The sequence below is a fragment of the Balaenoptera physalus genome, assembly GCF_965194825.1.
Source record: "Balaenoptera physalus genome assembly, chromosome: 3".
In the NCBI taxonomy this organism is placed as follows: Eukaryota; Metazoa; Chordata; class Mammalia; order Artiodactyla; family Balaenopteridae; genus Balaenoptera; species Balaenoptera physalus.
The window spans coordinates 149,686,272-149,714,175 of NC_138890.1; the positions used below are offsets into that span (position 1 = coordinate 149,686,272).

The 27,904-nt window shown below is 38.8% G+C and overlaps 1 pseudogene across 1 annotated transcript in view; it reads left to right on the forward strand.

Annotated features, from left to right (window-relative positions):
- The first annotated feature begins 21,442 nt into the window (after window positions 1–21,442).
- The window catches only part of LOC309656871 (coiled-coil domain-containing protein 167 pseudogene), a 586,379-nt pseudogene continuing 579,917 nt past the window's right edge, over window positions 21,443–27,904 (forward strand). The window contains exon 1 of the transcript XR_014268334.1: window positions 21,443–27,868. The product of XR_014268334.1 is annotated as a coiled-coil domain-containing protein 167 pseudogene (transcript). The remainder of the gene's footprint in view (window positions 27,869–27,904) is intronic.

A 27,904-nucleotide genomic window follows, 5' to 3' on the forward strand; every position in this document is an offset into this window, starting at 1 on the left:
ATATTCTTTATAAAGCTAACTGAAGACAGAAACATTGTTTTATGTGTCACTGTATTAGCCAATGCACCTTTACTAAGGGTTTAATGCATAGCATGTGTTTACCATATATTTATTGGTTAGTTGTTCCAGAAAGGTTTTCAAGAATAAATAGCTTCTTTTACCTGTTTTCTTTTTTATGTATAGTATAACTAGGATCATAATTCTAATTTTTCTTCACTGAGTGAAAATCTTGCAAGTGAAGAGTGATCTCAGCACATGACAAACAACAAAACCAAACCAAAAGATGTTTAAAATTGTGTGTCTATAACGGGCCACGTAGAAATGGGGTAGTGGTTAAAAAAAAAAAAGGTCCTGGACAGAGAAGCAGAATTTAGAGATGATGGCCAATGTATAGAGAGTTTACACCTTTTTTCAGGACCAATGAAGAGACATAAGAAGGATTAGATCTATCAGATTTGTCTTAGGAATGTTACTCTGGCTGTACCAGAGAGAGTGGATTGTAGTGGAGTGAAGCTGGAAGCAGAGTGATCTGGTCTCCCTTATTTGGGATCTAGCTTTACTTCCCCAGCCCCACCCAACTTCCCACATTACTGTACTAGCCAGGATGCCTAATCCTGTTAATCAGTGGGAAATTGAGTTTCCACTAGACAGTGTCCCACCTCAAATAATCAGGCAGGAGGAGTTTCCTCTTACTTAGCTTTTTTATTCTATTCAGATCTTCAATGGATTAGATGAGGCCCACTTCCATTAGGGAGGCGCAATCTGCTTTAGTCTACTCATTCAAATGTTACTCTTATCCAGAAATACCCTCACAGACACACCCAGAAAAATGGGGAAGACAAACTGGCCAAGCCTGGGTCATGAACTTCTGGGGCTGAATCTCCTCTGGGGACAAGGGAGACCCACCCAAGTGATGCCGAATGAAGATAAGTGGTTTTCCAATGGAAGGTGGGGAAAACAGTCCAATAAACTTATCTTCTTTTTGACCACACAAGTAATACACAATTACATTTTTATTTTATAAAATTGCACACTCTTCACTACATTTGAAAAGGATCTATTGACAATATGTTACCAATCCTTGATTGATAAGTAGGTAGATAAATAGATGATAGGCAGATAGTAAATATATAGATTTTAGCATCAGTGATAGGCTCAATATAACTGTAGGTACCGGGGCCACAAAAATGAGTGAGACCTGGGGTTCTTAGTCTCATGAAACTCATGACTGAGGAAATTTAAACAAGTAAACAACCATTATAAAACAGTGTGATAATCACTAACAGGTATGATGACAGATAATGATTGGTGAAATAAAAACTCATATTCTAAGGCAAGTTAAGGAACATTTAAACATAAAATTTTTTCTTTGCCCTTTGGCCTCCTCTTTCCCCTCTACTGAGCATTGTGTAGCTGCATTATGCATCAACCAAACCTCCCTTTTGGCAGAAATACTGGCTCAAGCATAAAGAGCAACTTTCTCCTAGCACCAACAACTCCTTAAAAGATAATATTCCTTCTTGATCTTGTTACCTGAAAACTGGGTTCTCCTCTTGGTGGGTGTTGAGCCAGTAGACACAACAAAGCTAAAGATCAGGAGAAGGAAGGATTTATTATTTGCGGGAAGTAAGGAGAACACTGGGGATCGCTCCCAAAGCAGCGTCTCCCAAACAGCAAAATTGGGGAAGTTTTAAGCTAAGGGTACATGTATATTCACGAAGGGGCTTGAGCAGAGGAGAATTCAGCATAGAATTGGGGCACAGGTTGATTGAAGTCATCATTCTATCCTCCACCTGGGTGGGGGGCCTTAGTTCCTGCAGAACTCAAAGATATGTATATACTTTGAGGAACCAGGACCCCACCCCAAGGCTGCACTATTGTTTCTTGACTGCTCCTCCCTAGTTTCTGCATTCCCTCCCTTAAAATCATTAATTACTTTGACCTATTTAAGGGCAAGCATTGTGGCCAGGCTTAGGTCACAAAATGGCTTAGGCCAAAATGGATTCTCTTATGTCAAGAAAGCCATTTCTGGTTCTCTTTCTCAGGGGACCCCCTAACCTGTCTCCTTACAATCTTGTAAAGGGTCACAGTGATACACCATTTTGTATTTTCAGATTTGGATTGTGCAAACTATCTACATCATTTAATGTATAGCCCCATCTCAAAAACGTATATAACTGCTTTTTTTTTTTTTTGGTAATTTTTTTTTTTAATTTTAAAATTTTATTTATTTATTTTTGGCTGCATTGGGTCTTCGTTGCTGCATGCAGACTTTCTCTAGTTGCGGTGAGCGGGAGCTACTCTTTGTTGCAGTGCACAGGCTTCTCATTGCGGTGGCTTCTCTTGTTGCGGGGCACGGGCTATAGGCGCGCGGGCTTCAGTAGTTGTAGCACACGGGCTCAGTAGTTGTGGCTCACGGGCTCTAGAGCGCAGGCTCAGTAGTTGTGGCACACGGGCTTTGTTGCTCCACGGCATGTGGGATCTTCCCAGACCAGGGCTTGAACCCGTGTCCCCTGCATTGGCAGGCAGATTCTTAACCACTGCACCACCAGGGAAGCCCTATAACTGTGCTTTGACTTCTAACACCCGAAATAGTTTTTGGAGCTTTCTGAGAGGCTGTTCCAGGTTAAAATCCTCAATTTGGCTTGAATAAAATTTTCCATTTCTTTCTTAGATCAACTGATTAATTTTTCATTGACATGATCTTGCATAAAGGAATAAAATCCTTCTTGGTCTTTTGTGGTACTATTTCTTGCCTTTTTTGGCATTTGTGGGGAACATAAAAATAAAGAAGACAAATACACTGGATTTAGAGTCAACAGACTGTGGGTAACCTCTAGCTCTGGGTCCTTAATTAAGCAAGGATATGACTATTTGTTCTGTTGTCATGAGTGTAAAATGAGGAGGTTGAACTAGATTATCCTCTAGATCGCTCTTTTAAAATTCTAAATATTTGCATGTATGAGATTGTACTAATCCATGGTGACTTCATTGGAATTGTTGGGTAGTCAGGATGTACATGAACTGAGAAGCCACTAGATGTCATACACTTCATAGATTTTGCTTATCAAACCCTATTTTAAATGCCAGGATATATGGGAAGCTGAATGGAACCTTAAAATTCATGTTGTTCAATCATGTCAGTTAATTAAAAACAAAAATAGACTATTTGAACTAGATAAATCAAGTGATTTAGCTAAGATCACATAGCTAGTTAGCATTAAAACTAGATTTCTTGACTTCTATTCCAGTGGACTTTCCTCTCATTAAAGTAAGTAAATCTTGGAAAAGATGTTTTTGTATCAGTTATCAACTTTGACTTTTTTTCTTTTTCTTCTTGAAATTATTCAAAGTAATTTTGGGGGTCTGGAGTAGATTGTTCAAATTGTTGTGATTTAATGTAGTACCAGTAACACTGGGCAAAGAAATAATATTGCTCATAGATTCCTACTCTGCTTTGAGACCTGTTGGCAGATAACTCACAGGAGGATATAAGAAACTGGGTAGATGTGAATGAAAATGGAAATCAAAGTTCACAACCACCTAGCTTATCTGAAGGTTAGACTTTGGCCGCCTCAGGTTTTCCTTTCTTAACATGGTCCTGGATGGAAAAGTTGAAAAGGGCTTTCTTTGAAAAGTGAAATAGCTTTCTGAAGATCTCTGCACCAAACTTATTAACAACTAATAAACTTATTAATAATTTCTATGTCATTCCTTGAACCTTATCTGACATGCAGTTTTTAATAAACACGGTTGTCCAATTCTTGGTTTAGATGACTTCAGGGTATTTGAAACAGAAATGGGACTGTAAGAGGCAGGCCCACTAAAATAGGAAGTTACAGCAGATAGCCTGAAAGGAATAAGGGGGAGAATTGCTAGACTCAAAGAAACAGAACTATATTACATAATTATAAAATAATTATATTTACATTTATATTCGGCTCTTCAAGAAAAGGTTAAATTGCATTGACTATCCTTTATGACATATAAGTTTTTTGAGAAGGATTTCTTACAAAATGGTTAAAATGGAGCTTTGGTGTCCAAAAGGAATGTTTTGTTTATATGAGAAAGTCATTTATGTAATGCTTATAAATGAGAAGTTATAATAAATCCATTTTTCGGGATGGGGCTGGGAATGGATCATGTATATAAACACTGAGTCTGTTAATACTGGTTTCATTTCCTGAGTAAATTGAGAATAATACTACTGCTGCATAGGGGCGCTATGGGATGTTTGAAAGAGTGTGGAAAGTGGAAAGTGCTACCTAACTGTAAGCTGTTAAGACAATGACAGTAAGGAAAAGTGAATGCACATGCCCTCCCAAGAAAAGCTCTCTGTGGGGAGATGAGCTGAGAAAACAGAAGAGCTCAGAATTTAACAAGACAGAAGAACAGAAAGGAGGGTGGGCCATGGGTTAACTTCTCTGTGGTGGTAAATAACAGGACTGATCTTCTACTTTCTGAAAGAGAAGAAATGATCAGAGAGATTCTGCCAGGGATTGGAAAATGGGGACACTCTGAACCTGTCCTGAGGTGTGACCCGTCTGTGTTCATGAATGCATGTAACACGATGGCTCTCCAGCTGGGATGGAGCTTTGTGAAGCTAAGGGACCAGATCTTGTATTCTCCCCATTTTTCTTTTTTATTCCTGCTCAAATGCAACATGAAGGAACACCAGGACCTGTATAACATCTTCCTTAAGCTATTTTCAGTTTTATTTTATATCTGCCCTGGGTTGGACAACTGGGGTATTCTGCTGTTTTTCCTATTTTATGTAGTCTGGCTTCAGTCTTCTTCTCCCTCTTTTTAAATCGCTTGTTGAATTTATACTCACAAGATAAAAGTTGCTTGTTGTAGGCAAATTCCATTTGGTTTCAATGAGGAAGCAAGACAAGTTGGCCATTACCTGTGTTCGCATTTTTCAGGCACGTGCTGATTGAATTTCTGTATTCCCTCAACATACAAATACTGGTCATTCCTAGTAAATAACCAGCAAATATGCTTTATTTCAATGTGGGAATTTCATATTCTCCTGTATATTACTGGAAAAAAATTTATTTTCCACATATTTTGATTCCATCATAGTAGTGCTGGTCATGTTGTTGTGTGTTTCCATTATAAACTTTGTTTGTCAGACTTTTGTAACTTGGCTGTAAAATTCTGCCTCAAGTCTGAGACTTGCTCTTAATCCCAGAGCCATTTAGGAAAGAAGAAAATAAATTTACCTTAAATTGAATAAAATGTTAAAGAGTCAAAATAATTAACAGCTACTCAATACGCTGCAATGGCCTATATGGAAAAAGAATCTAAAAAGAGTGGATATATGTATATGTATAACTGGTTCACCTTGCTGTATACCTGAAACTAATATAACATTGTAAATCGACTATACTCCAATAAAAATTAAAAAAAAAATTAACATCAAAGCCTCCAATGGTTCAAATCTAGTTGCTATTTTTTTTTTTATCAACTCCAAACCCTAAAGCATAATTTTTGAATTCACTAAGCTCTTTCATTCTATATGACTTTTAGTATAGTTTGGAAGTTCATCTTTGGATCAGAGAAAGACGTTGTATCTCTGCAAATAAACCGACATAACATCTGGGTGAGAAAATAATTCTATTTGTAAAAGTTTCTTGTTTTTAACAAAGTAGCTTTGTAAGGGTTACATAGTAGAAGGGCAGACAACACAAGGGGCCAGGAGAAACCATTTATGTGTGTTCTGATGCTGTCTTTTTTCAACCTCAGTGATAAACCCATGGAGGGGGTTTAATAAGCAGGATTATTAAACCTGTTTATTAACCTTTTCTCTCTTGAGTTACTTGCACATGTTTTCCCTTTTTAAGGATTTAGTTCAAATTCTACTTTTTATTTTAATAGCAAGGGTGTTCTGGGGATAGAAGTGAAGAGAACGAAGCTACACATCAAATTCACTTTGTAAAAGTGTCTCTTTAGAGCTTATCAGTAAGTGAGCCCGGGGGGTTGTAGATATAAAATGCTTTTTTCAGTTGAACTGTCTTTCTGGACACCTAATTTATAACTGCCAATTTGTCTGCACTCCTCAGTTTTTAACCTGCGGGCTTGATAATTGGAGTGACCCTGAGGCTTTTGTTGAACTTACTTTCAGAGATCAAGCCTCCAGTTGGGAACACTCCCCCTGGGGACATTTTCTGCATTCACTGACTTCAAAGCAAACTGAGCGCAGTGGGCGATAAGCACAGTGGGGGGATGTCTGAGCCAAATTTTTATCAAGAATATTTTGGGGTAGGGTTCTTGGGATGAACAAAGCTATGTACAACATTTAATCATCTTCAAAGCCCTAAATGATAATGTTTGGTTTTAGTAAGTTCAATTTGAATTGAAAGCGATTCAGTTGAAAAAAATAGCAAATGTGTTATGGGACCCCCAAGCTAAACATGCTTCCTGAAAGAAATGACCTCATTTAAGGTTCTGTAAGCGCAGGAAGGAATATGGGGTGGGAATGGGGATAAGAGAATCCCCGTCACCACCTTGCTGGGTGATTTTCAGTAAGTTGCTATACTTCTTTGAAAGTCAGTTCCTTTCTATACACACACACATACACACACACACACACACACACACAGAGAGAGAAAGAAAAGAAAAGAAAATTGAGCCATCACTATCATAATAGTTGTTTTTTATTGTTCATCCAGGAATTGGAAACTCTTTCTGGAAAGGGCCAAGTAGCAAATATTTTCAGCTTTACAGACCACAAGGTCTCTGCTGCAACTACTCAGTGCTGCTGTAAACAGAAAGCAGTCATAGACAATATGTAAATGATGAGTGTGAATGTGTTCCAGTAAAACTTTACTAAAACTGGTGGTCTGCAGGCCGTAATTCGCTGACTCTGGGTTTAATGCATGCTTGCATACTTATTATGTGCCAGCCACCGTGTTGACTGCTTTACATACATTAGTACATCTAATGAGGAGGATACTATTTTTTCTAATTAATTAATTAATTTATTTATTTTTGGCTACGTTGGGTCTTCGTTGCTGCGAGCAGGCTTTCTCTAGTTACCGCGAGCTGGAGTTACTCTTCGTTGCGGTGCGCAGGCTTCTCATTGCGGTGACTTCTCTTGTTGTGGAGCACGGGCTCTAGGCGCGCAGGCTTCAGTAGTTGTGGCATGTGGGCTCAGTAGTTGTGGCTCGGGGGCTCTAGAGCACAGGTTCAGTAGTTGTGGCGCAGGGGCATAGTTGCTCCGCGGCATGTGGGCTCTTCCAGGACCAGGGCTTGAACCCATGTCCTCTGCATTGGCAGGCAGATTCTTAACCACTGTGCCACCAGGGAAGTCTGAGGAAGGTACTATTATTGTCATCAGCCTATGAATGAGGAAGCCAAAGCTCAGAGAGGTTAATCCACTTGCACAAGAACACATGTAGCTGGTAAATGGCAGAGCTGAGTGCTGGCGTCACATCCACCTGCCTCAGCCTCAAGACAGACTTACCTACCTAAGAGAGCTTCCATGAGAGAACTGCTAGGCTACATCACTGTAGACTGGGAAATGTGACCCAAATCTTAATAACTCCAACTGGTGTGTGCCATAGTATATTTTGCCACCAAACATATTTTCCAGATGATTCTTGTGGTTTAGCTTTGGTAATAGGGGTCAAAATAATTTTTTTTCAGATATACAACTCTATTTGTTTCATTCATATTTTAGCTTACAAGGGAGGTATTCTTCTTCTCGCCAAATGTATTTAATAATTTTTCCACTTGTTTTTCTCCCCTGAAAGCAAGAGAAGAAGTGTTAAGATGTACTGTTTACTTAGATCTGAGTTCCTCATTTTAAGTGAAAAAACCCAAAGCATATTATTTCTGTTTTCCCCCCAAGAGAAAAAAGAAAAGAAACGGAAACAATGAGAAAGCTTTGGCAAATACCATAAAGATGGTGAATTGTATTGTAATTCAACATGAATGCCATCCGCGTCCTCTTGTGTGATTTGACAGTCATTGAAGGGCTTGTGTTTTTAGCTGTCTGGCGTGTGTAATGTGGAAAGTGAATGCATTTTTACAGTAAGGTTGTTGGACTGTTACTCAGGCAGAACAGCTCGTCTGGCAAGACTTAGAAGTATACAGAGAATCCAAGTTGGTTTATCTCCATCAGGGAGGGGAGAGCTCCCCAATACCTCATGTCTTCCAACTGGCTCTGCCTGGCTCTCAGCGCAGGCCGGGACTGAATAAGAAAACAGCAGAGTATTGACTGGAGAGTTCCCATATTTTCAATGTAGTAGAAAGAACCAACTGTCAAGACTTTCTGTACATTGGCTGTGATCTGTGATGCCCTTCACAACTCTTCTTTTAGATTTCCCAGGAGATCTTATCAGAGGGCCTCTGAAAGGAAACATGTGCTCAAAGGAAGGTCTGTAGTACATCAAAGATTCCCAATGAACCTGACCTAGGAAGGTGAACTTCCTCACTTCAAAGGTTACTCTTAACCAATTAGGTCTGGAGGGCACAAACAGACCCCAAGATCTGGGCTTCCAGAACAAAGTATACATGCATATCCATGTATGTATGTTTCCATGGCTAGGTCACCTGGAGCATCCTTTCTTTATGATGGAGACATTCTGGCTTCTGAAGCTTGGTGAGTTTGCCCTGGAGTTTGTATTGGAGTCATGCATGTTTTGTGGACAGTAAATGTCCTTGGCAATTCTCTGAAGGTCTTCTTGGATGAACTCTGTTGAAGGTTGGGTTCGACCAAATCAGCGTTTATAGTTTATTTTCTGGGAGTAGTGATTCAGGTGCAGAGCTGCCACTAAAACCATCATCAAGCAGTAATTAGTGATTCATTTGGACAACAATGTACATCAGCACCGTCACCTCTCTTTCCAGAGTCTCTCACTTCCAGGAATCTCCACATTTTGGGGTCCCCATGCTGAACCCTCATTTCTGTGCCCCACTCAAGCCTGGCCTTTCCAGGCTTGCTGTGTATCTCTATTTCATATTCATTTCTCTAACTCTGGCACAGACATGTTTCTTGTGTTGGCATAAAGTCTCATTGCATTGTTTTTAAGAAAATTAATCTGCCATTTTTTTAAAAATTGCAATTAGATCTGAAGGGGGAAAAATTAGATAAAATTTCTCATTCCTTTTTTTTTTCTAACAAAGGAATATCAATTGTATCAGGTATTAGATTGAATTAAAGTTCTCCAGGAGAATAAAACATTTATGTATATAAAACATTAAGGTACATGGTTACATTAGAGGTAACATTAAACTTTTGAAGACCAGATGTTTCAAGGGGAACTACTTACAAATGAACTAGAACTTCAACATTTATGGTAACAGAATATAAAACAAGGCACACATGTAAACCATTTCATCTCTTTATAGAGACACCACGGCAATGATGTGGTATTTAAATTCTTGAATTATCTGGAGAGTTCAATTAATTATCTACTTATTCATGTAGAATATATCTTCCAAGGAATTACAGAGCTTATTTTTATGATTGTTCCCAGAGAGAGGTAATTACCCTCTTCTTTTTCATTTCTGGTAAAATTTACTTTTCTGGAAGGAGTAAAAGATGAAATAAGATTAAACATTTAGTTACAAATCCCACTCCTGGGCATATACCCTGAGAAAACCATAATTCGAAAAGAACACGCACCCCAGTGTTCATTGCAGCACTATTTACAATAGCCAGGACGTGGAAACAACCTAAATGCCCATCAACAGACGAATGGATAAAGAAGATGTGGTACATATATACAATGCAATATTACTCAGCCATAAAAAAGAACAAAATAATGCCATTTGCAGCAACATGGATGGACCTAGAGATTGTCATATTGAGTGAAGTAAGTCAGACACAGAAAGACAAATATCATATGATATCGCTTATATGTGGAATCTAAAAAAAAGGGTACAAATGAACATATTTACAAAACAGAAGTAGAGTCATGGATGTAGAAAACAAACTTATCGTTACCAGGGGATAAGAGGGGAAGGGATAAATGGGGAGATTGGGATTGACATAGACACACTACTATATATAAAATAGATAACTAATAAGAACCTGCTATATAGCACAGGGAACTCTACTCAATACTCTGTAATGGCCTACATGGGGGGGAAAAAAAAAAAGACTGGATACAGGTATATGTATGACTGATTCACTTTGCTGTACACCTGAAACGAACACAGCGTTGTAAATCAACTCTACTCTAATAAAAATTTTTTAAAAAAGAAAGAAAGGACAATCAAAAACCAAAACCAGCATCCCTACACCCGTCTGCCTGAGAGTATCATCAGAGAATTTGAAAGCGGCTTCCCTGCAGTGCACGGTCCCTGCCCCCCGACCCCACTGTCATAGGGTTTTCATGGATGTAGGTACAGGCCCCAACCCCAGAAATGCTCAGTAACCATCACTGTTACTATTATTACTATTATTACTGGCTGAAGGAGGACACAGGAGGAAGGACTCCGAGGGGACAGCCCCAGGGGATGGCTGTAAGGCCCCTGCATGGGGGCATGGCAGGTCTCATTAGCTAGCACCATCCCAGGGAATATCTGACACAGGTTAAACCAGAGTTTATACGAAAAAAAAAATTACAAAGCAGCAGAGAAATTTGTCAATTCTTGTTTTCATAAGTTTATCATGAAAGACACCCCTTTTAAAATTAAAGCATGGTCAGAATTTACCTTAGAGAATCATGCTATCCAAAGCAAATTAAATTAATGACAGGTTAGTACCACCTCCTCCTTTACAAAAGAAAAAATTCTTTTTCTGGTTATAATAATAATAATATATATATATAACCACCGTAGAACATTTGGAAAAGACACTAGTATATGAAATTATATAAAAATATTCATAATCCTACTATATAAAAATATTCATAATCCTATTATATGAAATTATATAAAAATATTCATAATCCTACTGCCCATAAATAACAACTGTTACCATTTTGGTATATTTCCTTCCAGCCCTTATCCATGCATGGATACACAGTGCATACACACTAGTATGCACATACGAGTGGGGTCACAGTAAGAATATGAACCAAAATTTAACTGGATTGTGTCCCCATCTGCATAGTTCGGCCTTCAACTGTAGCCCTCCTGCTCCACTTCACCCTAGTCAGCTCTGGGAGCCTCTGGGATATTCCAAAAGAGCTCCAATAATTTCTCATGGGCTGTTCTATTTCTCTGATTGCTTTCTTCTGCCCTTGCTTCTTGCAGTATGCTCAGAATGTAGAAGAATGACTGGCACAGAGGCTGCTCATAAGCATTTATTGAGGTGTTCAATAAATACAAAGTCTCCTTGAGAGACATGCCCCAACAGTGTCCCAACTGTTGGTACTCTTTCTGAGGAAGCTGTTGACCCACAAAGAGTGCAGTCTCCTTATGCTTCCCAAAGTTCTCACAGTCCTGGAGGGATGCTTCACACAAAGGTGTAGAGAAAGCCCCGCTTCCTAGCTCTGTGCCACACTTTGTCACCCAGAGCATCAATGCCTTACTGAGCAGGTCTCCACACCTCATGGAGTCCCTGTACAAACATTTCCTACAGCTTTTGCCTGTAGTCTCCCCTTCCCTGGACTCAGTTATAAGGTTGGGAATAATATCTGAAACAGGCACGATGATATCTTCTCTGGATTTGTGTGTCCTGATTTCTCCTCTCCAAAAGTTTTCACACAAGTGAAATTTGGTCATAAGAGAGAAAAGGAATTACACAGTTGGTACTCAGCCAATGTGTTTAGAAGGCTTGAAGAGTGGGCAAAATCACCTCAATGCCTTAGTGGCCTGTTTTGCCTGAGAAAGTGGGAGAAAGACAATACTACCTTATTTACCTTGGTTATTTGGAGCTGTACTTGCCTCTCTGCATTTTTGTTTTTTAACCTGAGCTAGACCAGCTACCTTCTTCATTTTTTCCTTCTGAAATCCATGCCGCTCCTTTATCCCAGAATCTCTCTCTCTCTGTCTCTCTCACTTTCCACATGTATGTGTGCACGCACACATCAGAAGGATCACCTCTGTGCTTAATGGACTAAAAGAGTGAGATATGGCTTCTCTCTTTCTCTTTTCTCCCAGTAATCTTCCTGAGAAGCTGACAATATTAGTGAGCTGACTTCCCTCAGCTCTTTCCTGAAAAAGTCTTGTCAATGGATCTTTTCCATGTTTTGATGAAATTTTCATGCTTTAGGTTTGTTTATTTATTTATTTATGGCATTGGATTAATTCACCTTTATAAAACCATACAGTCAGATTCACTTTTCTTATGATTTACATAATCCATTCACTGATGCCGGACTCATCCCTTGATACAAAGGGAAAATTTAGCTCGTGTAAGGCAAAAGGAATCAAGTCCATTTCAGTGTTCAAGATCAAATACTAAAGGGAAGGAGGTGATGAAAGTTGCAGTTTTAGAAACACAATGATTGTTTCTGTTGCTAGTGCTTTGGTGTGTGAGAATTTTTTGAGTTCATAATTTGAATCATAAAGATGATGCCTTTTGGGGCTGGGCAGCTCCAAGGATGCTTAAAACTTGGGGATGCCTTCCACCTCTAGTAAAGCTGCTCCCAAAGGCCCTCTCTGGACCAGTAGGGTATTCACAGTTGAAGATTGAAGAACAAATGTGGGGATGATCCCCAGAAAAGAAGGTAGTCTGGGATTCCTCAGAATGATTTTGAAAGTGATCCCAAATCTTATTTTTATTTTTCCCTGTGTGAACTCAGTTCCTGGCTCATATCAGATGTTATCTTGCCTCTCTGTCTCCTCTCATGTCATTCCCAGCTTGACACCAAGGCCATGGAAAAGATACGGTTGGCCCTTCCCTGAAGCCAGAAAGTCAAGACACTTAATGTTTTAACCCAAGTTCATTTACTAGGTAGATGTCCTTAGGTCATAATGCCTTTCTGACTTTTCTGGGTCTTATTTTTCTCATATAAAAAGCAGGGGAGTAGGTAGATCATCTCTAAGATGGCTTTTAATTTAATTCTATTACTCCTGCAGCTCAAGGAGATTTTAATTGCATGCAGAACCATATCAGACCCTTCTATCTTCCTCAGGCCTAGCTAAGTGCTGTATGCAAAGAAGAACTCATTAAATGAATAGTTAATGGCTGATTCAAACCCCCAGAAAGAACAAATATTTTACTTTTTATTCTATTCATCTTTGAATAGGGGAATTAATATCAAACACTTACTGTTGTGTTTTGGACTCAGTCTACAATTAGCCCAAGGTTTTCTACATTTCCTACATCCAATAGGATTGTTAAATAAGAATTGGTGGTTAGAAGGTGACTCTAAAACCCTGTACAATTTTAAGGATCTCTTCCTGCATGGCAATACTTCTCCACTGGGGCAATTTTATCCCCTATGAGATGTATGTAACAATGACTAGACATTTTTGATTGTCAAAATTAGGGAAGTGCTACTGGCATTAGTGGATGTGGTTAAGGGTTACCATTAAAGATTCCACAATGCACAAAACAGCTTCTTACAACAAAGAATTTTTTGGTCCAAAATATAAATAGTGCTGAGGTTGAGAAACCCTACTGTGTGGTAGGCCTAATGAGGGTAAAGATCTTATCTTATTCATATTTGTTCCATAGTGCTCAATACTTGTTTCTCCCATCCTCCAAAAACTGACCTAATTCTGTCAATCTGGTTTTAATATTAGGCATATTTTATGGAACTAAAATTGTTTCAAAATTGATCATCTATGTGGATCTTTTATTTGGTATTTTTTAAATAACAAGAATATAAAATTAAAACAAACACCATTCTAACAAAGTTTGGCATCCGAGCCTTTAATACCATAGTTCTCTGTATATTGAGCCTGCATAATGCTGTTCACAAATAATAATATAAAAAAAGCCAACCAAACAAACACAAAAATAATAATAATATAATCCCTTTATAGGGAATTTCCTGAAATTGACATTTCCCCCTGAAGTCATGTTCAATTATGGTAAATAAATTTCATGCATATGAAGCATATTTCCAGACCTAAAGATGAAAGAGTGATGATATCAAGTTTTTTTGTCATTGAATTAGTGAGTGAAGAGAGGAGAGACATTTGGCACTTCTGCCTTTAGTGTTAATATTTTCATTTCCCCAACTTTAACGTTGAGTATAGTACTGTTTTTTTTTAATGATTTAAGAATTTACATACATTCCATTGTTATTTGCCAATGACGGTGTGGATATTTAGAAAGATGCTAACTCCTAGACTGATGGATCCATTTAATCAAGAATGTATAGATTCCTCTCATGTACAAGGTCTTCTATGGTAACAGTCAGGAGAGATAAGTCAGGACGGACGTTTGGGATCAGGAAATACGGACAATCTTTATGGAGAAGAGAACTCCTTTGGTGCGATAGTCTTTGTTCTCCCTGGCCAGTAACAAACTACCATTTATTGTGTGTGGAACTTCTTAGAGCCTTTGGTATTATAAGTGAACCTCAAGAGAAGGCGAGATTATGCAGCACATCTCAAATTTATTAGTATTTACATGTATCACTTTATTTATTTGTCAGGATTAGAGTTCCATAGAACACATTCCAGAAAATGCTATTCTACTTTAATGGAGCTGAGTGAATGTGGAGGAAAGTAGGCCTTTGGATATCTTTAACAGCACATTTGGGGAAGGAGAAGAGAAGTATCAATTCTCATGTGACAGGAATTGCGCTGCATCTTGTATGAAACCAATCACATAGGCCATCACAAAGCCCCAGCCCAAAGAAAGGGTTGATCTGGAGACCAGCGTTGAGCAGAGAAAGGCCTCAATCCTTTGGGTGCCACGTGGGATTACACAGTGTTTCATGTCTGTTTTCTCCATTATAAACCAAGAATCTGGTTTAGCTCCATATTAACAGACAGACTGGCTGCATCCCTGAGCCTGTTCTTTGCCTGCTATTAAACAGGAACAGTATACAAAGAGCAGGTTTCTGGCTCCTTTTTGTTTTTGTTTTTTCCATTTCCAGATCAGGGATTTGATCTTTGGGATTATACTTTTCTTTCTTTTTAAAATAAAATAGCTCTGGCAGTTTTGAAGGACGTACAAAATGCTTCTTTCATTGAAAATAATTTTTGCGTAATACTGCTTGGCAACGGAGCCCACTTGGAACTGAGGGGTCCCCAGGTCAAAATGTGGATCCCATTCTGACAACATCAAAGCCTCCTGTTTCCTCTCCATAAGGCAGAGAGCTGACACACCAGCTTGATCCAATACATGCTTTTCTTGCAACCAATGGGTTATTTATTGTTGTTGCACACACTGACAAGCAATGAGACAAGGCAGGGACGGCAAAAGCATCTTGCCAAAGACTGTCTCCCCCAAGCATCTGTAAGGGAACATTACAAAATCACAGAATACTAGAGTTAAAGGGAACTTAGTGGCCCAAATAAAAGAAACCATCTCCCCTAGACAAGAAAGGGGGAAACTGAGGCCCAGAAAATTTAAGTGACCTGCCTTAATCAATCAGGCCATAAAAGCAGATTTTGGACTCAGCCTCTCACTCCTAACACAGCATTCATTTTCCTACACCATAAATTAAGATTCATGATCTGGATTTTATTATACTACACAGTCTCTATCCACACTTGATTTTTTCACTGTTAGTTTGTCTGAATGTAAATTGGGATGCCTTGCTATCCTTTCCTCAGCACGAGGCTTTGGAGGCTTCTAAATAGAATCGCTAATTCTAATTAGGAGGCAAAGTCTAATTCTGGCGAAGTCGAGTTTGGATGGACTGGAGCATAAATCAATCTGCAACAGGGATTCAGTTTGTTGAAGACCCACCGAGGTTGAAAAATGAAAGACAAAACTTCCAGGTAGGATTGTTTTGGGTTTTAGTGAATCTAGAATATTGAAAAAGAGTTGAAGAATTTGGACCAAACTGTTCATTGCTTGACTTGATCAGCCCTGCTCAGCACTACAGGAAAGTTTGGTAGAACACACTGGAAATAGGTTTAGTCTACAAATATCCCAACTGGTAAGATGGAAAGCGTCCTAGTGGCCAGCAGGAAACATTTCTGTCCTGGAATTACCCCAAATGTAAGAGCACAACAAGGGTGGAGGCAGTGTGCAGACATTGCTTCAAACCAAAGAATTACAGCTCTTTCAGGAAGCCCTCCCTGATTAAGCCAGGGCAAAAACCAGCCTCAAGATAAAATCTTGAGCCCATGCTTTTATTCTCAATACATCCACTAAACAATTAGCAAATATTACCAAGTGCCTGTGTGCCAGGCACTGGGGCATATGATGCCTTTCAGAAGTGCTTTTTTCCCCAAGCAGGTCATCTTTTATCACGGAATTTCCAGAGGACCTCTAGAAACTGTCCTTGACCTGCAGTTCAAGGACACTGCAGCAAGTGTCCAAGTATATCGTTGGCTTGTTGTGGGATGGAACTTGCACTCAGTCTACAACTGAAGTTCAAATACTGACACTCCTGTCTGATGCACTGGGCTAGGGGATAGGGTGGCAGTCCGGAATCATGGATCCCCTGAGAGAAAATCATCATGAGTGAAGAAAGTGGGCTCAGTGCTTCAGATAGAACCTCATGGTAATTGTCTGGATGTTGGAGAGAACAGTGGTTCCAGCTTTGGTTAGAAAGTATACTTGATCCAACCAATTGTCCCTTATTTCCATGGGGGCTCATTTCATTCTACCATGTATTATGCTATTTACATGTCTCTTTCTCTATCTAGACTGTAAGTCTTTTTTTTTTTTTTAAACGCCTGGCTTTTTATTTATTTATTTATTTATTTATGGCTGTGTTGGGTCTTCGTTTCTGTGCGAGGGCTTTCTCCAGTTGCGGCAAGCGGGGGCCACTCTTCATCGCGGTGCGCGGGCCTCTCACTATCGCGGCCTCTCTTGTTGCGGAGCACAGGCTCCAGACGCGCAGGCTCAGTAGTTGTGGCTCACGGGCCTAGTTGCTCCGTGGCATGTGGGATCTTCCCAGACCAGGGCTCGAACCCGTGTCCCCTGCATTGGCAGGCAGATTCTCAACCACTGTGCCACCAGGGAAGCCCTAGACTCTAAGTCTTTTAAAGGCAAGACATGTATTTTTTTAAATAGTGACTTTTGTTTTTTCTCTTCCCTCAAAGGAAATATATGTTCATTATCAGACACTTAAAAAACAAACAAAATGAAAAAAACAAACAGTTAATATAATGTTGCATAACTCTCTAATAATATATAGAGATCTAAATATCTGTATAGGCTCATATATATTCACATGCCCATGTAACAATCACATAAACGGATAATAAAATGGACTATGGATATAGTGCTTTGTTGTCTACCTTAAAGTAACCATATATCTTTGTGTTATTAAATATTCAACAACACCATCATTTTTTAATAGCTTCAAAACAATCCATCTTGTAAATATACCGTGATTTATTTAATTAAATTCCTTACAGTTGGACATTATTCCCAAGTTTTTGCTATTATTTTTAAAAATGCAATAAATACCACTGTGGCAAACTCTTTCCACATATCAAAGGTTTCTCCTTAGAACAGGTCTTTAGAACAGAATTCATGGGACAAAATGCACACCTTGGTGAAATCCGACAAATATGCACAGCTGTGTAACAATCATTGTAAGAATGATGGAGAACATTTCTGTCATCTCAGAAAGTTCCCTTGTGTCCATTTGCAGTCCATCCCCTCTCCCTGTTTCTTGGCTCCTGTTAACCACTGACTTGCTTTCTTTCACTATAGTTCTGCCTTTTCTAGAATTTCATATAAATGAGGTCATACAGTATGTAGTTTGTTTGTTTTTTGGTCTGACTTCTGTTACTTACTTATGATGCTTCTGAGATTCACATCCATATTGTGGGTTTATCATAGTCTGTTTCTTTTTATTACAGAGTAGTATTCTATGGTATGAGTATATCACAATATGTTTATTTCATTTCCCATCTGATGATTTTTTTTTTCTCCCAACTTTTGGCTATTATGAGGAAAGCTTTTATGAATATATGAACACAAGTCTTTGTGTAAGCATGCATTTTCATTTTTCTTGAGTAAATATTTAGAATTTTAATTTCTGGGTCATATGGTAAATGTATGCTTAACTCTTTAAGAAATCCAAATTTATGAGCATTTCAGTTGCCCCACATTCTTGCCAACCCTTGGGCATTGTCAGTCTTTTTGATTTTAGAAATTCTAGAGTTCTAGAGTATGAGTGGTAGTATTCGATTAGGGTTTTAATTTACATTTCCCTGATGACTAATGATGTTGAGACTCTTTTGCCACCCATATATCTCCTTTGGTGAAGTGTCTGTTCAAAACATTTGCTCTTTTTGTTGTTGTTGTTTTCTTCTTAATGAATTTTAAGGGTTTTTAAAAATACAAAAAGTCCTTCAATGGATATATGTTTTACAAATATTTTCATATAATAGCCTGTGGAAAAGCCTTGGCTTTTCATTTTCTTAACAGTATCTTTGGAAGAGCAAAAGTTTTAAATTTTGATGGGATTCAATTTTTCAATTTTTCAATATTTTGTGCTTTTTGTATCCAACTTAAGAAAACTTTGCCTAACCAAAGTCACTAAGATTTTTCTTTTATGATTTCTTCTAGAAATTTTATAGTTTTAGCTCTTACTAAAACTATATTTGGTTCTGTGATCCATTTCAAGTTAATTTTTACGTAGTAGAGAATGTAAGAGTTGAGAGGTTTCTTTTTTCTTTTTTGATAATCAGTTATTTCAGCATGATTTGTTGGAAAGATTTCCTTTTCCTCACTGAATTGCCTTGGAACATTGTTTCAATCCAATTGATTGAAAATCAATTGGATGTATATATATACTTTATAGAATAAATTTATCTGTTATAGATTTTTAATTCTGTTCCTTTGATCTATATATTTAACTGTATGCCATTAGCATTCTTTCTCTTTTACTGTAGCATTATAGTAAGTTATGAAATTAACTTTGTTCTTTTTTTCAAAATGATTTTGGCTAGTTTAGTTCCTTTGTACGTCTATATACATTTGAGGATCAGTTGGTCAACTGGGATTTTTGATTGGGATTTCATTGAATCTATACATTAATTTAGAAAGAATTGACATCTTAAAATACTGAGTTATTGAATATTCAGATCCATGAGCATGTATATCTCTCAATTTCTTTATGTCTTTTAAATTTTCTCAGCAATGCTTTATAGTTTTCCATGTGCAGGTCATGACATATATTTTGTTATGTTTATACCTAAGAATTTTATGGTTCTGATATTACTGTAAATGATAATTTAAAAAAAAATTTCCATTTACAATTGCTGCTAGTTGATAGAAATACAATTGATCTTTTTACTGATTTTGTATGCTGCCAGTTTGCTAAACTCACATATTACTTCCTGTTCCTTTCATGTAGATTCCTTAGGATTTTCTATAATCATGCCATCTTCAAATAAAGACAGTTTTATGTTTCCTTTCAAATCTGTATGCTTTTATGTCTTTTCTTCCTGGGAAAGGATAGGCCTGGTACTCAGGCGTGTGTGGAATGGTTTGAGTGAAAGGAGAGACAAGTAACTTTGGTTTTTATTAGGGTTAGGGGATAGGGCCAGGATAAGTGTTATCTCTGGCCAACATTTGTGTGGTTTGAATAGTCTGTTGGTGCCAAGGGAGAGAGTGTGTGTACCCTGTTATGGCTTGCTCTGGTGTGGGACAAAAAGAGGCAGTAGGAGGGGTAGGGCTTGAAAGCTGACCAACATCAAAACTGGAGGTTCTTTATTAGAATTTGATTTGCTAAAATGATTTCAAGGAAATTGACCATTAGCAACAGGAATTTCATTGTTGGTGGTCTAGGAACAAGATGACTACACTGGTTTGTGGTTTTAGTTTCATCTAGATGGCCTATGGGACCTTTAAGGAATTTAATAACGTGGACAACAAGAAAATAATATTGCCAGCAGTGTGCTATCAACTGTAAGCTCTACCCTACCACCTAAACACCCTTCCCCTGCTTAGTCATCTTTTCATCTGGCTTTATTTTAAAAGGTGGGTGTAATCCCAGACCATCGTTCTTTAGGCCATTAATTCTTTTTTTTTTTTTTTTAAGCACCTTTAATTATTATTTATTTATTTATTTATTTATTTATTTATTTATTTATTTTTGGCTGTGTTGGGTCTTCGTTTCTGTGCGAGGGCTTTCTCTAGTTGCGGCGAGCGGGGGCCACTCTTCATCGCGGTGTGCCGGCCTCTCACTATCGTGGCCTCTCCTGTTGCGGAGCACAGGCTCCAGACGCGCAGGCTCAGTAGTTGTGGCTCACGGGCCTAGTTGCTCCGCGGCATGTGGGATCTTCCCAGCCCAGGGCTCGAACCCGTGTCCCCTGCATTAGCAAGCAGATTCTCAACCACTGCGCCACCAGGGAAACCCCTAGGCCATTAATTCTTATCTTTTTATCAGGCCAACCCCATCACTAATTGCTTGGTTGGGGAATCTAACAATTTTTTTTTTCATATTTTCATGTGGACTAGAAAGATTGGTATCAGAGCTGATTTTACTCATTACTGAATGAATCTTCAGTAACTTGATTTTGTGCTGTTAATAATACTATAACTTCTCTTTCCTCTCCCCCTTGCCCTTAAATTCAGAGAGCTCAGCACTTAGGGCAACTGTGGTCACTCTACATTTGAAACTAACCCATCACTTTCATTCTTGAACTTCCTCCAAACAAATTACTCAAAGAATGCATTCCTGAGGCAACTGCTCTGGTGATTACACTGATTTTTTTCTTTTCCTAGTGACAGGTGTTAGGACCATGACAATTATGACTCACTGGGAAAAAAATTCTAAAGCAATTTCTGCCCAGAACCTAGGCACCCAGGCTGTTTGGGATTTGCCATATTTATTAATGTGGGAAGAAGTTCTTGTTTTCTTAGTCACAACTCGTTTAATGACAGTCCCTCTCTCCAGGCTGTCTGTGTGTCTGGTTGCCTAGGGAATGCTGGAGATTTGATACATTAATTTAGATTCTTCCTGGTTGCTAAGGGAAAAAGAGACCACGTGTCCCTCCAAGAGTTCAGTTACCCCTGCAGAGCAGCACAGCTGGACTTGCATTTAAGGGTGGTATTTTTTTCATTAGGAGGGAGGTTAGCAATTGCTGACCAGAGAGCAAATAACACTAAACTATGAATACCTCAAATTTCTTTGCCCTCCACAGATAAGATGTTTTGGAATAACGTGCCTTCAAGAGTTTAGACTCATAAAATGGGTAAGTGACTAACTACAAAAGAGGTCCTCAGTGTGAATTAAGAATCCTTAGAGGAAAAGTAGAAAATATAGGCTATAAAATGCTTCAATAATAAAAAAAAATAATATTTCACTACTGTGTGCCAGATATTATGCTAGTACTCCATATACTACAAGATAATTATTTCAATGATAATAATATCTACTATATGCCAGACTGTACCAAGTACTTTAATAGAAAACTTCCTCATTGTTCAACGTAGGTGCTATTACCATCTCAATTTTTTTAAAAATAAATTTATTTATTTATTTATTTATTTATTTATTACTTTTGGCTGTGTTGGGTCTTCATTGCTGCGCACGGGCTTTCTCTAGTTGCAGTGAGCAGAGGCTACTCTTAGTTGCGGTGCGTGGGCTTCTCATCTTGGTGGCTTCTCTTTGGTGTGGAGCACGGGCTCTAGAGCGCAGGCTCAGCAGTTGTGGCGCATGGGCTTAGTTGCTCCGCACATGTGGGAGCTTCCTGGACCAGGGCTCGAACCTGTGTCTCCTGCATTGGCAGGTGGATTCTTAGCCACTGTGCTACCAGGGAAGCCCCCATCTCAATTTTTAGAAGAGGAAACGGAGACTCAGATGGAGTAAGCAACTTGCCCAAGGTTCTACTGAGAATGAGTGGCATAGCTGGGATTCTGACTGTCAAAATTATATTTCCCCCCTCTTCTATGTGATTATTCTATGGACAAATGCCTACAGAAGTTTGAACTGGGATGACAGTCAGAGAAAACTTCAGAGACAAGACCATATGAGATGGCCTTGAAGTACCAGCTGGAATTTGAACAGTGGAAATGGGAGGGAGAGAAGGGACCTGGCATTGCAGGTAGAAGATGTAATGAACAAAGGCTCCATGAGCATTGTATTCTCTTTTATCTGTGGACTCATCTCCCCAATGCCCCCTGCCTGTCTGTACATCTTGTACAGGTGTATGAACTATTGTATTGTGTTCTGACATGGTTGTTTTGTTAAGGGTACTCTACCATGACTAGGTAATGGGGTCCCCCTCTAAAGGGGGATGGGTCTTTGAGTACAACATCTGTGGAAGGGATCACTCTTCTGACCGGACATTGATTCTCCTAATTTTCCGGAGGCAGCTCGTAGACAGGGAGACAACACCTGCTTCTTTTAAGTGTGCTTCTTTGTGAGCCTGGACTTTGAGATGGGCTTGAGGGCCTTACCGAGTACTGAGGAAAGATTTTTACTTCTATCTGGAGTCAGAGGGGGCACACCAAGAGACACTCCCACAGAAGATATTTTGGAAGACACAGCTGGAGATATTCTGGAAGATAGATTATCTTGTGTCATATTACTCTGTTTTCCTTTGGTGATCTGAGAACCTGCAGCAAAAGTTTTATTTGAATGCTTAAACTTGATCTTGGCTATGCTATGCCATTTGAGTCAAAAAACAGTAATGCCCCTTGAGGTCAGAGTGATGGGGGTTGCAGTAATTCATTCTCTCTCCCTGCCTCCCTTTCTCTCTCTCTCTCTCATTCCCACTCTTACTTTCTTGCTCTCCATACACTGTTAAACGCTTGTGGAGTACAGGCTAGGTGCTAAACACAGTGTTAAGAACTTCATGAGTATTGTCTCAATTAATGCTCGTGCCGGTCCTTGAAGTCAGTACCTTTACACCTCCACTTTATAGCTGATGGTTACAGAACTGGTAAGTGGTAGTTTCAATAATCTGTTGCCACAATAATACTGCATAATAAACAACCACAGAACCTCATTGACATACAATAGTAAACATTTGTTTTTGCACATGAGTCTGTGGGGTAAAGCTAATGTCATCTGGACTTGGCTTATTTTAGCTGGTCTCACTCTTGTGGCCGGCTCTGGGATGGCTATGTGGCTCTGTCGTCTTGGTTAGGCTTGCTCACATGTCTGGAGTTTGGCTGGTTATTGGCTGATAGAGGATGACCTCTGCTGGAATGACTGGGAATTTTTTTTGGTTTCACTTTTTGCTCATCCTACAGCATGCTAGCCTAGGCATGTCCATCTCATGGCATGGCAGAGGGCAAGAGCAACAAGCAGAAGCATATAAGTGATCTTGAAATGTCTACATATGTCATATCTACTAACATCCTATTGGGCAAAGCAAATCACATGACCAGAGTTATAGGGCCTGGACAGGTGAAAAATCAGGGCCATTAGTGCAGTCAACCTGTCACAGTGGTGGAGCTCATGTCCCCTCTCACTTTTCTGTCTCCCATTAACTTGTGCAACAATTATCCAATAATTACCCAACTATTCTTTACCTGCTTTCCTTAAGTAGAAGATGAATCCTGAACTAGAAGATTTGGGGCTGACAGGTCTGGCTACCTCTTCTTGCAAAGATAATCCCTGCATTGACAATTTCAGAGAAGGGGAGTTTGCTTCTTTACAATGTGTGTATTCATATACTGGGATTATGATGACCCATGAGATCGCACGTTGAAGAATTTTCCTCAGTACAGTGGTTCTCAAGATTCCTGAGGTTGAAGACTTCTCTCTAATAACAAAGAACTCACAGAGCCTTACATGATACTAGCTGTATCAAACTGCGGAAATAACTGAAGAGTTATTCTAAATTGTCACACGTTTAGACTAATTTATATTTTTTAATACCAACAATATTTATATATATATACATTTTGAAAATAGTGATACTTGTATCTGTGAGGTGTTATTTGTGTATTTTACAGATAGTACAGTTTGTGAATATGGATTTTCTGATTCTTTGCAATAACTCTGAAACTTCCCTCCTAAGTAAACAGACACACACAAACACCTGCCTATCTGCTTCCTAGCCTTAGTGACAAAGTTTTTTTATTACGTATTTTACAAAATACCTTGTAGTAAATGTAGGGCTGAAGTTACAATGGGAAGGCTATCAGAGGTATGACAGTCTTTTACGAGGTGCAGATGTAGTAGCAACATCTCTGCTTTCTAGAAAGACTCTTCAGCATATAGAAGAAAGGCCTGACTCTTTAGCCAGGGATTTGAAAACTTCCCCAAACTTCCTAAACTTCTCTTTCTAGATTTTTCTTTCACAATTTCCTTTACAAAATTCTCTTCTCTTCTGAAAACACACATTTTTCTAATTTCTGCTTTTTGCTTGATATAAAATACCCTCTCTGTATTGAGCACCTAGCTGTCCCTCAAGACCAGGCTTGCCCCATCCCTAAGGCCTTCTCTAACTTGGTCGTCAGACTATCTTTTATTTCTTGGTTCCACTCATCTCCTTATATCTGACTTACTTACTCTTTACTCTGATTCAATTCATTTCACACTCATTAGGCACTTTCAGAGTACCACTCATCAGGCCAGCCTCCAGGATTACAGAGTGAAAACTCTGTCTCTGTTGCTGAGAAACTCAGTTGTTCCTCTTACACATTTTAGACCCCTAACTCTATTGCAAGTATTTTATTTTTATAGATCTTATGGCATCAAGCAGATAGAAATGGTTTAAAAATACATTTTGAATTGAAATAATAAAAAGGAAGTCACTGATGAGATTTTTCTCTCAAGAACTATGTACTGAAGGTCTTAAATCATAGAAAAGCTGACTTCTGCGGCATTTGAATATTTCCCTCTGGTCATGGTGAGGGGCTGACTAGAAGACAGTCCAGCCAAGTGTTGACTCAACATTGAACCCGGACTATTCTCTGAGGGATGCACCCTAAGTTCAGGGGGAGGGTAAAAAGGTAAGCGATCTTTCACAAAATGATCTTTCATTTCGTGTTGTTTGTACTGTGTGAACACTGATAGAATCAGAAAGGAAATGTCTGGATTTGGGGTTTAAAGAAACAGATATCTCAATTAGTTATTGGCTCCATCATCTGTATGTCAAATTTTGGACTGTCTCTTTTCCATATCCTCTGTTTGGTGGAAGCACGGCAGACCAGAATCTCTCAGGAATCCCTCAGTAGGCTGGCAAAAGGGACTGCCATGAAAGATGCCCAATAATTATGCCAGTTGGCTGTTAAGTTTTCCACTGGAATTACCCCAGTGGGATCAAGGGACTTTCCTGCCAATCAAAAGCACAGATGTCAATGGAGGAAGCAAGAAAAGTGGATAGCACCTGACACACAAGAATCTCATTTACAGCCTGTCTTTGAGCAACAAATCCCACCAAGTCTCCAGTGTTCCACTTATAGGTCTAGCCACAAATATCCACTGAAAAGCCATTCCTCGCTGTCTGTTTGCCTTAGGCAACTTGTTTAAACTCCTTGAATTTCAGTTTTCTCACTTCTAAAATATAGATAAGAGTAACTATGCCACTGAAAATTTTTACTGAGATGTACCTGTTATCTTGCTTTGTTTCAATGCTATAGAAAGTTGGGAAATTTGAAAGATAATTTTCCTTTTCCCTGCCATGCTCCTCACTCTCTATATCCAGGTCTTTGTGTTCTGTGCTCCCTGGTCCCTAAGGGAATTAAGTTTCTTTTTAGATTAGGCATCCCTCTCCCCCAAGGCCACCACCACCCAGAGCTTTGTTTGGACGTGGGGGATTGCTGTGGAGAGTCAAGAGGGAATCAAGTGGTGGCTGATTTTTAGCCATCTCAGGTGGGGCTGAACTAAATTTGATTTTAAATAAATAAAAAAGAGTGTGATAACATTTGCATGTCAGGTTGTGGAGGAAGCTCATACACCCTCCATCTTTCTATCAGAGTTAATGTAAGAACTGAAATCAGTTAGTGTAGGGACTTCCCTGGTGGCACAGTGGATGAACTCTGCACTCCCAACGCAGGGGACCTGGGTTCAATCCCTGGTCAGGGAACTAGATCCCACACTCATGCCACAACTAACAGTTCGCATGCCACAACTAAGGAGCCCACGTGCCTCAACTAAGGAGCCCGCCTGCGGCAACTAAGACCCCACACAACCAAATAAATAAATAAATATTACAAAGAAATCAGTTAGTGTACCTGAAATCACCTAGCCCAGTGGCTGACACATAGTCTAGACTCAATAAACGCTATTTCTCTTTTCTACCTGTTTATTTGTACTTTGTATCCAGAAAATGCCCATCAGTTGAGCCATTTGAAATCCAAATATCTATAGTCTTTAGACCAGCTGTCAGCAAACCGGATTTCTTGTACCCCTAGTGTGCACAGAAACCAGAAACTCTTTAAGGGGTTGAGTGGGGTTAGAGAGATTTAGGGAATTTGTTTCTAGATCCTAAAACTCCATATTTACTTTTTTCTAAAATTGATCAGCCTGGGGTGGATGTCATTCTAGTTCCCTTTCTCAAACTTTCCTTTTAAAATCATCTTTCTACTGCTTGACGAGAGAAAGGCATTCCTCTCACCATTTCCAAATCTTACTATACTGTGTTGCCTGGGGAGAGGGTATCTCATGTAAAACAAAAAGCAGAAATTAGAAAAATATTTGTTGGCAGAGGAGAGCATTTTGTAAAGGAAATTGTGAAAGAAAAATCTAGAAAGGAAAGCTTAGGCCCAATCTGGGAGGTTTTCAAATGCCTGGCTGAAGAGCTTTTATAGAAAGCAAGGAGGTTGGTACTATCTTCTTCATCTTGTAAAAGACTGTCATAACTCTGATGGTCTTCCTATTGCAACTTTAGCCCTACATTTCCTATGAGGTATTTTGTAAAATATGTAATATATATTATATATGTATAATATATTATGTGTAATATATATTATGTTTATATATTATTAAAAGATATGTGTCTAGTAAAATTTTACTTTTTATGTTGAATAATTATTATCAAACTTTGTAATATATTTATGTTATTTGGAACAGATGTGTACTACTAATAATTTTAATGGCTAACTCAATCTAGAAGAAATTATAAACATAAGAGAATTATGGATATAAGGAATTAAAAACATAAATACGTATTGCAGATAACATACATCTTTTTGTTAGAGAGAACTATGATAGGGTGATCAATAATAGTTCATTTAGATAAATTCTACGGGGGCATTCTCTGATGACAAAAAAAAAAGCAACAACGTAAACGTATGTTAAAGAAGTGTTCATTTACCTATTTTCAAATGGATGGGTATCAAGTCACTGTAGTATTTAGAATTCATTGGACAAATTTATAAAGGGATGCAATAGTTTTGTTTTTAAATGTTATTGTTTACAATACACTGGAAATATCACCCTTTGCAATTATTTAAATTTTTGGTGAAAAATTTTAGAGGACAACTTAAAAATGTGTGAATGGGTAGATAGCTTTCAATCTTTTGGGGAGTAAGTAATCCAAAAAGTTTGAAGAGCACTGTTACAGGGAACGTGCAAAATGCAGTTTAGCTAAGGCTGGTGCTTTTCTTACTAACAAGTTCTTAATAGTTCTTACTCTTAGTTCTTAATAACTAAGAGTAGTTGGGAAGAATCAAGAGCAGCGAAGAAGGGATAATTAGTAGCGCTCATTATACATACGTATAGTATCGTGGATGTACCATAGAGAGGCGCTGGAAGACTGAGAGCTAGAGAGACCTTTGCTGGGCTCAGCGGGAAGTGATTCTGGGAACAAGCGCAGAAGAAACGAAATGGAGACCGTCGTCAGAAAGGTTCAGGTCCGCAAAGATTTGGCCAGATTAGTGGCAGCGAGTTGGTTTGGGACAACAGCTACTGTCAGGACAGGCTTCCTGTGAGATGGGACTTGAACCGGTTCCATCCAAGTCGAGTTGGTGAGTTGGAGTCAGTGCTGGTGGAGAGGAGTCCTG